We start from the raw sequence: 10009 nt of genomic DNA on the forward strand, positions 1-10009 counted from the left end.
CATTTGATTTTTTGTGCTAATTGGTTGATTATTGTGAATTTATTTGTTTTCAATGAAATATTTTGGATTTTTACATTGGTGGATTTCTAATTTTTGCGGAAAACCTGGAACATGCATAGTCTATTTGAGGTTGTCTATTTTAATAGCCCTTGTGCCCACTTCACATTGGCCAATAACAAACAATGTATCAATTACCCACAGTGTCCTTTTCTTAGGGTCTAAATATCACAATAACCTGGTCTCTTAATCTATAATGTAACACACAATTTGTTGGATAGTCCTTAGGTGCAACTTATCAGTATCACAAACAGTCCAATTAAAGTAGGAACCCTAACACAATTGCCATAACATTTAGAAATCAGTAGCTGTTAGATATTTGGACAATTTATTTTGAAACAAGTAGCATCTTTTCATTGTTGGGACATATTATTTACTAAATTATCACTCAATATACTTTCAAATACTTGTATAACAACAATAGAACTAAATAATTTAAATCAAGGATCCAAGTACTACTATGTAAATTTTATAACTTGAATGTGCACCTTGCTTGTAAAATCACTGTATTTTTCATCTGGGTTTTCTCAGTCTTCAGAGATATCCAAATTTCAGAGATATCCTAATTCAGTTCTTGTCTGAAGGCACTTATTAATTGGGCTAGAATGTGAATCAAGGGATTTAATATATTTCTGAGAAGTAAAGTTATGATAATTTAGGAGTACCATATAAACTCGTAAAACATATTCCAGATTCTATAAATGTTTATGAACTCCTTTGAAGAATAACTCTTTATAAAGTGCTGGAACCGAATTTTGAAGGCCTTTGCAAACGGTTTGGATCCAGATGAGACCCCACAGAACGTGGCGTCTCATCAGGATCCAAACTGTTTGCTATTCTTATAGTATTCTTTGAAAAAAATCGAAAAAATGCTAATTTTAGAAATTTAGTTAACGACGTTTTAGCAGACGACAAATTTCCCAGCATGCAAAGGGATAAGGCATCTAGAGGTCTGTACATCTGTTGGAAGCATCCATAACTTTGCTGTTTATTGATGGATTTTTTTCGGCGTAGCTGTATAAGCCAGCTTTTCACCTTACCTGACCTTTGTAAGTGTCCAATAAAATTCAAATAAAATTTCCCGTGGCTAGACACAAATGAATTCACTTCATTTAGTTTGTTGGCTGCTTTGAGCATACCACCAGAACACTGGAAACATGAACGCGTCTCTGTAACACTGTTTTACTGCGTGTTCAGCATAAAACAATTTCATCTCTAATGAAAAGGCTTGATAGATAGAACAGTTTTACACTAAACACTCGACATCAATACAGTTTGTGCGTGCACCTTTTATTTTCAGAGGATTGCCAGCGCTAGAGCGTTTGTACTTAAAGGCTATGTTCTCATATTTAGTAATTACTTTCATATTCCTGTCTGTGTACTAGTATATTTAAGTTCATAAAAGTATCGTTTTTCCCTATCCTGATATTTGTTTTGGCCAAACCATTTTAAATTGTTTTCGAATTTGAACATTTAACATGTAAAAGTAAAAATTTTGAAACAATCCGTCGTTCCAGCAGTGGAAGCGTGGCCTCACTTTAATGCATTGCATTCCAACCTGCAAGGTATCAGGGTCAGTTTGCGGCCATTAAAACAATCCTTATATAATATAGACGCTATCGCGTGAACTAGGTCAACTGGAATTTTCTTTAGACCAGAAATTTGTTAAATGAAGATATTCAGCGATATAATTATGGTATGTCAATAATAGATTCTTAATGTGTTTTCAACAATACCATGGTAAATATTATATTTGATTAATTTAACAAGAATTATTCCACCATATTGACTTATGTATTAAGCATTAGCGCGATGATTATCGATACTGTTAATAATCAAATCAAATAGCAATGCCCGACAAACCACTTAAACAGGTTTGTTTGAAGAACGCGCATATAAATATTAAAAATATGTACGGATACTTCGCGTGTGGCTGGTTGACTCATGTTTTAATTTCACTTCCATCTTTTGGTTTTCTGTTCTGTATCTATAGGTTTATGACCAGCAATATGTAATAATGTAAAATAAGCCGCGAAAACTCCGGGTAACATCCCGTACTGCGTGTGATGCAGCTAAGAACTGCACAGAAAAAGACATTCGCTATCTTTGATCTCATTTATTGAACTCTTTATGCACCTTTCACCAACTCCAGTACCACAATCAATGCCGTATATCTTTTTTAAAGATATTTCTTGTTAATTTTTAAATAACTTTGCACAAATGTCAACGGCCATTAGATAATATGTCCCATGTAAAAAATATCTCCCAACCTCAACGATCAAGGTATATAAAACACTCTTTTTTTTAAGTGGAGTTATTATACAATTCTAGAATAAAGGGTCAAATGTGCCTTACTGACAATTGTCTTGTTATATCAACAAGTACCTTTTTATTTGTGTGAATTTTAACAAAAAAGTGATTTCTTTAAAAAAATATGAGGGTTACTTTTAAGTTTCAGTACGTAACAGTGTATATTAATTACTAGCAATTTAAAAGGAACTGTTTTCTTTGGCTATGAATGTTAAGTTGTTTAAATATGATGATAATAAGAACTTAAATAAAAGTTTTGTATTCAAGAACATAACTATACGTTGTAACTCTATTACTACCTTAGTTATTCAGCTGTAGTTTTAGTAATGTCTTTTAAGGTAATTGTATAACACTGTCATAATTTTGGTAAGTATTTTTAAGCAGAATGATCTATGCCCCTTGTTGAATTTTTTTTGTTATAGTTTGTATGCAACAACATATCCCTGTTACTGCTACAGATTTATTATACCATGAGGTGTATTCTAACCCATCATTACTCAAAATTTAGATTTCTTGTAATTAAACTTTCAACAGAAATTTCACCTGTTTTTACCCGCTATTAGAACAAGCAGTACTTTATACTTACATACAGTGCTATCAGATTGGCTTAGCAATAATGCAGTAATACCTTGATTTCCCATGAAATAAGCTGAGGGTTATGTATTAATAAAGTGACTACCCACCTATGCTCTGGGTATGTTGTTTTGATATTTCTAATAGTTCAGAACATTCTGAAAAAACTAAAGATGGGTATCAGAATGAGTTTTGCTTTGTGATTTTACATACATGCCAGAATTTTCAGGACTTTCTTAAAAAATTGTCGGAACATTCGACCAAAAAGCGGGACACCTAAAACAATCAATCATTCCACCTTTTCTTTAGTCAATAGTCAGTATATTACTTACAAAAACTCTGAATTTCTGCCCAGTTTTGACGATAAATGTGTGTTCAGAATTTCGTGAACACAGACGTTCTCCATTTTCTGGAAGTAAACACACTCCATAAACTGAAATAAGGGGTATTCCTGTATGCCTCGATTTGACATCCAATTGGTACAGGGATATCCCCTTGAACATATGTAAATCACGTGACACATTGTGAGCACATCGAGCACTGTTCTTATTCAACCAATTGTAAATTAACTCTAAATTTAGATTGATGATTTATGTACAAACTATTTTCTGAAAATCAGTTGAAAACGAAAGGTACTTTGTGAGAAACATCAATGTGTACTGGTCAGCATTCAATTTGTTTGATGTACAAAATCGGTGTTTTGACAGGATTTATAACCTTAGGTTGTATAATACACAGGATAATAGTATCGTTGGACTTGATTGGGCCATAAAATGCAAACGCAGGTGGCGTTAATTTCTGTATGATACATCTTTCGATAGCAATTAGAGACCCCTGTCAAAAAAACACCATGGTGAGAATGCTGATTTAATCAATAAGTTGCCGATAAATCGCTGATAAGGTGTCAAAAACAACACTGATGCACTCAAGTAGTAGAAGTGGGTTGTTAATTGGGGGCAATAAAGGGATTAGCGATGATAAGTTTTAGCCAGAAAGAGCTCGAAAGCGAATTTTATTGGGAACTTATAGACCTTACATTGTTTTTAACGAATGTGGGGACAAATCGTCTCATATCTGGATTCCGGGCCAAAGAGCCCAAAAGCTGGACTGTCCGGCCGAGATCTGGACGTCTGGCATGTATGGATTTTATCAATTTGATTTGAACATATCATTACAATCATTAGAAACCAATGTTTTACTGAGACATTATTCAAAGATGTGGCTGAGGTACTTTCAGCTTTTATTATAAACATAATACAATTTTCTTGTGTTTCATGGATGAACCTGAAACTAGAATTTGCAAAGTCTTGACTTAATCAAAAATATGACTTTCTTTCAAACCATTACAAGCAAAAGTACTCTGAGTATGCAATGGGAAGCAAACAACAAGTGTTACATAAGCAACCAGCTCCTACAAAAAGTACCAAATTAATTTACGAATAAAAACTTTGTACAGACCATCCTCTTCTCCAAAATACTGACAGAGGCTTCAAAAGTTGTAAAACATTAATGATGATGTAATTAGTAGTCAAATGTTTGTATAACCATGTTAAAGTCTGATGCCTCGAAAGTATAACAAGTAAATACACTTCTTTTGTTTCAAGAGTACAGTGGAGAAAATATTCCATTCTCACCAAGTACATGGGAAAATAAACATAATTCAATATATTTTAGTGTAATAGTTTTTAATGAATTATAAATCATTTTCTTTGATGAGAAAGAATTTTATATGTTTTCATGAAACAGGTGCTTGTAATTGAAATGGTAAATGAAAATGAGCACAGAGGGTTTATTTCATTATCTTACATTTGAGCTGTACTCTGAACAAAATGGGTTTCATGCATGTGCATAAAGTTTCATTGCAGATTAGCCTGGGACAACACTTCACACTTTTATTGTATTTCTCCTCTATATTATGTCTTTTCTAAGCAAAAGTCCAGTTAAAGCGGAAAGTGTGGAAAGTGTGGTCCCTGATAAGCATTTGCGGACTGCTCATTGTTTGTACATGCTGGAAGATAGGCTCTATTCCCCCAGATTGAGGCACATTTATAATGGCAAATGAGATTAAATGAGATTTGTGGAGCAGTCATTTTGATGAATCTGGTAGTTAAAGTGTGGTTATAAAAGTTAATATTTCGGTTTAATATTTTTTCCATATGTGTTTCTTTCTTTAAAAAATTATAAAATCATCAAAACAGTGTAAACCAGTTTAATGACACATTACTATGTTATAACCAAATGGTTGTAACATAAGAATGTTTCATGCTGAACATTATAGTGATTTATTTGTCTGTGCATCCATTTGTACTCTGGTTTGTCTAAATATCCCAAAATCTTGTCGAGACTGTATATCTTTATAATTGTGTACATGGTTTTAAAATCACTTAACCATGTATATGATAACAATCGCAATAAAATTATTTTATAAAGTTATTTTAAAGTTCAGTCATCAAATATTATGAATTATATTTTTAAAATTGATTTAATGCCATATCACATTAAATTAATATGGTTTCCTTGAAAGAAGAATGAGATTTTGAAATATTTTGTCAGTGGTTAAGGTTCATGGGGGGATAAAATTCATTAAAACTTCGCTTTGGTTTTTCTTCATTCAATGTGGTACAATATGGTAAAACTATATATCATTTTAAAGCTTAAGACGGATAGAATAATATAAACACATTTTTGACATTCAATATTTGTGTGCTTTATTCATATTTTGGTTTAAAACCAATACATTTTTACACTAATTTACAAAATCTCAATCTAAAGTTAGGAAGGATATGCACTACCTCAAGTTGAATAAATACAAAGCTATATACATATACAAGGTCAAGTTAGCAACATTTCACAGAAAATTATTGTCATAAAACAACAAATGAGTTTTTATTCAACTGCCTTTTTTGGATAAATTTCCTAAACAAAGTTCTAAAAATAACTAAAACGTAACTACTTTTTAAAAATCCAGGTATGGTGGATAATAAGAGTCACAATTTTATTTCAAAGGCTTAACAATTTTGTTATTTACCTCTCAACCAAATTGCAAATTTTAAACCATCTCAAATTGAAATAGATTGCAGACGACATATAAAATTGTAAAGGAATATAAAGAAATTGGCAAACCGATTGATTTTATATTTCGATTCCTTCTACCCATTTTAAAAGCGTGGCCCTCGCTGTGCTCCGTAGAAAAACGTGCAAAACAAATCGGTCGAAACCCATGGAGTGGTGAGAAAACCGGGTATGTGTATACACATACCTGAGAAAACACATACTTATTTTGACCGTTGGGTGGCAACTAGTAAAACAACTATTCACATTAATCAGCAAGAGATCGCACTAAATAACAGAAATGACCACGTAGAGATATCATCACTTACCCTATTTCAAATATTTTCCAGCTGAAAATTGACCCCCACACGTATTGTGTGTAGGTCGAAGGTCAAGGTCACAGTGACTTGAAACAGTAAAATGGTTTCCGGATGATAATTCAAGAATGCTTATGCCTAGGATCAAGAAACTTCATAGGTACATTGATCATGACTGGCAGATGACCCCTATTGATTTCAGGTCACTAGGTCAAAGGTCAAGGTCACAGTGACTCGAAATAGTAAAATGGTTTCCAGTTGATAACTTAAGAATGCTTACGCCTAAGATCATGAAACTTCATAGGTACATTAATCATGACTGGCAGATGACCCCTATTAATTTTCAGGTCACTAGGTCAAAGGTCAAGGTCACAGTGACTCGAAAGAGTAAAATGGTTTCCTGATAATAACTCAAGAATAATTAGGCCTAGGATCATGAAACTTCATAGGTACATTGATCATGACTGGCAGATGACCCCTATTGATTTTCAGGTCACTAGGTCAACGGTCAAGGTCACAGTGACAAAAAACGTATTCACACAATGGCTGCCACTACAACTGACAGCCCATATGGGGAGCATGCATGTTTTATTATGCCCCGCTTGGAAGAAGAGGGGGTTTATTGTTTTGCTCATGTCGGTCCATCGGTCTGTCGGTCTGTCTGTCGGTTCGTCCACCAGATGGTTTCCGGATGATAACTCAAGAAGGCTTCGGCCTAGGATCATGAGACTTCATAGGTACATTGATCATTCATGACTGGTAAATGACCGCTATTGATTTTTAGGTCACTAGGTCAAAGGTCAAGGTCAAAGTGACTCGAAATAGTAAAATGGTTTCCGGATGATAACTCAAAAACGCTTAGGCCTAGGATCATGAATCTTCATAGGTACATTGATCATGATTGGCAGATGACCCCTATTGATTTTCAGGTCACTAGGTAAAAGGTCAAGGTCACAGTGACTCGAAATAGGAAAATGGTTTCCGGATGATAACTCAAGAATGCTTACACCTAGGATCATGAAACTTCATAGGAACATTGATCATGACTTGCAGATGACCCCTATTGATTTTCAGGTCACTAGTTCAAAGGTCACGGTGACTAGACACAGGAAAATGGTTTCCAGATGATAACTCAAGAACGCTTACGCCTAGGATCCTGAAACTTCATAGGTACATTGATCATGACTTGCAGATGACCCCTATTGATTTTCAGGTCACTAGGTCAAAGGTCAAGGTCACGGTAACACGAGACAGTAAAATGGTTTCCAGATGATAACTCAAGAAAGCTTACGCTTAGGATCATCAAAATTCATAGGTACATTGATCATGACTGGCAGACGACCCCTATTAATTTTTAGGTCACTAGGTCAAAGGTCAATGTCATAGTGACTCGGAACAGTAAAATGTTTTCCGGATGATAACTCAAGAAGAATTAGGCCTAGGATCATGAAACTTCATAGGTACGTTGATCATGACTCGCAGATGACCCCTATTGATTTTTAGGTCAAAGGTCAAGGTCACAGTGACTCAACACAGTAAAATGGTTTCTGGATGATATCTCAAGAACGTTTACGCCTAGGATCATGAAACTTCATAGGTACATTGATCATGACTCGCAGATGACCCCTATTGATTTTCAGGTCACTAGGTCAAAGGTCAAGGTCACAGTGACAAAAAAAACGTATTCACACAATGGCTGCCACTACAACTGACAGCCCATATGGGGGGCATGCATGTTTTACAAACAGCCCTTGTTTATATTTAATTTGTTCCTGATGCAATCAAAATAGTAGACTTTAATTGCTGAAAACTATAATAGCAAAATCAGATGAAATTAACTGAATCTAACCTTGCCTAGTAATAGTAAAACTGGGATCTTTTGCCGTTTACTCCACTCGAAAAAGTCCTTTAGAATTCCACGCAAAAGCAAAGTAATAAGACATAATATCGCTATATGCCTCGATTGAAATTTTATGTTATGCTCAAACTTAAATTCTTGTTTTACCACTGCAAAATATCAAAATCAAAAATGGCTGCCATTTTGAACTTACAAAATGCATACCCCTAAGCCAAGCATGATTCAGCATTTATCCACGTTGCTATTGTAAATTTGGGTCTATAAAAACTCTTCTTTTTACACACTTTTTACTAACTGGCATAAAAAAGTCAAACAAATACTAGTTTTTGTCCTACTTACAAAGATGTGTAATAACCATGTTTATTTTCTTCAACTTCAAGTTTTGTTTGCTCATTGCTGTGTACTAACGCGAAAGGAATTGTGGGTAGAACTTCTTTTACGAGTGAAAAGTGAAAGCGAAAGCAAGTCAGGTAATCGTGCTTCTGATAATCGCTATCAGTCTTAATAGAGATTCAAAATCACATTTAAACATAATTAAAGCGGGTATATACGATTTTGTCAAATATTTATGAATTAATATAAAATGTGTAAAAAACGTATTATATATATATTTTAATATAAATTAAAATAAAAGTTAAGAAGAACATGTGTCGAAAAATGCGAAATAAGCCAGATATTTAATTCTGAAATTGAAAACGGCTGTACAGCCGAATTCGCCAGCATGTATACCATACATGTACGATGTGAATCTTAACTTAGTTTAACGGTTTATTTGAGTTCCTGCAACGATATCTTTCATACGACACACGAACACTACCTCCAATCCTAATACAAAGACGAATGCTTCGGTTATTGTAGGAAAATATGTACGTCACAATCGGCTCAGGGCTCTAATTTTTCTTTACTGCATTTTATGAAATTCGACTTTAATGTATAATTTTTCTTGCCTATTTTGTGTTATTGTAACATATTTTATCAATATATTACAATTAAACACATATATAAAATCGTATATACCCGCTTTAAATACATTTCATTTCTTTAAGCAACATTCTGTTTTAAACACACAATAAAAAACCATTTGTCTTTCATTGTTAACATTTTCATTCCTACGCAGAACTACTTTGGCGGAAGCATAATTCCCCAAACCAGGGGAATGTGATGCGTCTAAGTATAGAGGTGACAATAACGTAGTGACGTCACCATCTATGTATAGAATGTTGTTTGCTTCCAAGATGAGTTAAATTTCTGCACACAACATAAAATATACATTTTTTCATTGCCATCCATCTTTTCTATTTTTAAGCTCTTGGTGAATAAGCAAGCTATTCTTTGTGGATAGACATTCTTTGGTCGAATAACAAAGGAACGACTTATCCATCAAAGAAATTACCCTTTTAATTCAATATTTACTTCCTTCGAAAAGTTAATGAACAATTCACTTACACTTTTCTTTATAAAGCCTTCAATTGCATGTTCAACAAAACATTACATTATATTCAAGTCCATTTGATATTAAGGAAATCCAAAATGCAGTCTCACCAGTTTCATTCCGAGTAATATATTCCAACACTGTTATTCACATTGTATTTTAATAATCCATTGTAACACCCACATTGGTTTAACCCTTTACCACTTACATAGGAATTTTCACACATGTAAAATCCCTCAGAAGTTTAAATTTTATGAAAGACCTTTGTTACTAGATTCAAATTTTAAAGGCTTCATTTACAGCCCTTAGATACTGATGAGCAGCAAACAGCATAAAACCTGAACAGACTGCGAGTTACTCTCATGTTCTGGTTTTATGCTGTTTGCACATAGCCATTTTCACTTTGCTTCT

At 33.8% G+C, this 10009-nt stretch overlaps 1 protein-coding gene across 2 annotated transcripts in view; it reads left to right on the forward strand.

Moving 5' to 3' along the window:
- Window positions 1-10009, forward strand: part of LOC127843594 (lipoxygenase homology domain-containing protein 1-like) — a 220772-nt gene that overhangs the window by 51656 nt on the left and 159107 nt on the right. The window lies entirely within an intron of this gene.

Source organism: Dreissena polymorpha, chromosome 1, assembly GCF_020536995.1.
Source record: "Dreissena polymorpha isolate Duluth1 chromosome 1, UMN_Dpol_1.0, whole genome shotgun sequence".
Lineage (NCBI taxonomy): Eukaryota > Metazoa > Mollusca > Bivalvia > Myida > Dreissenidae > Dreissena > Dreissena polymorpha.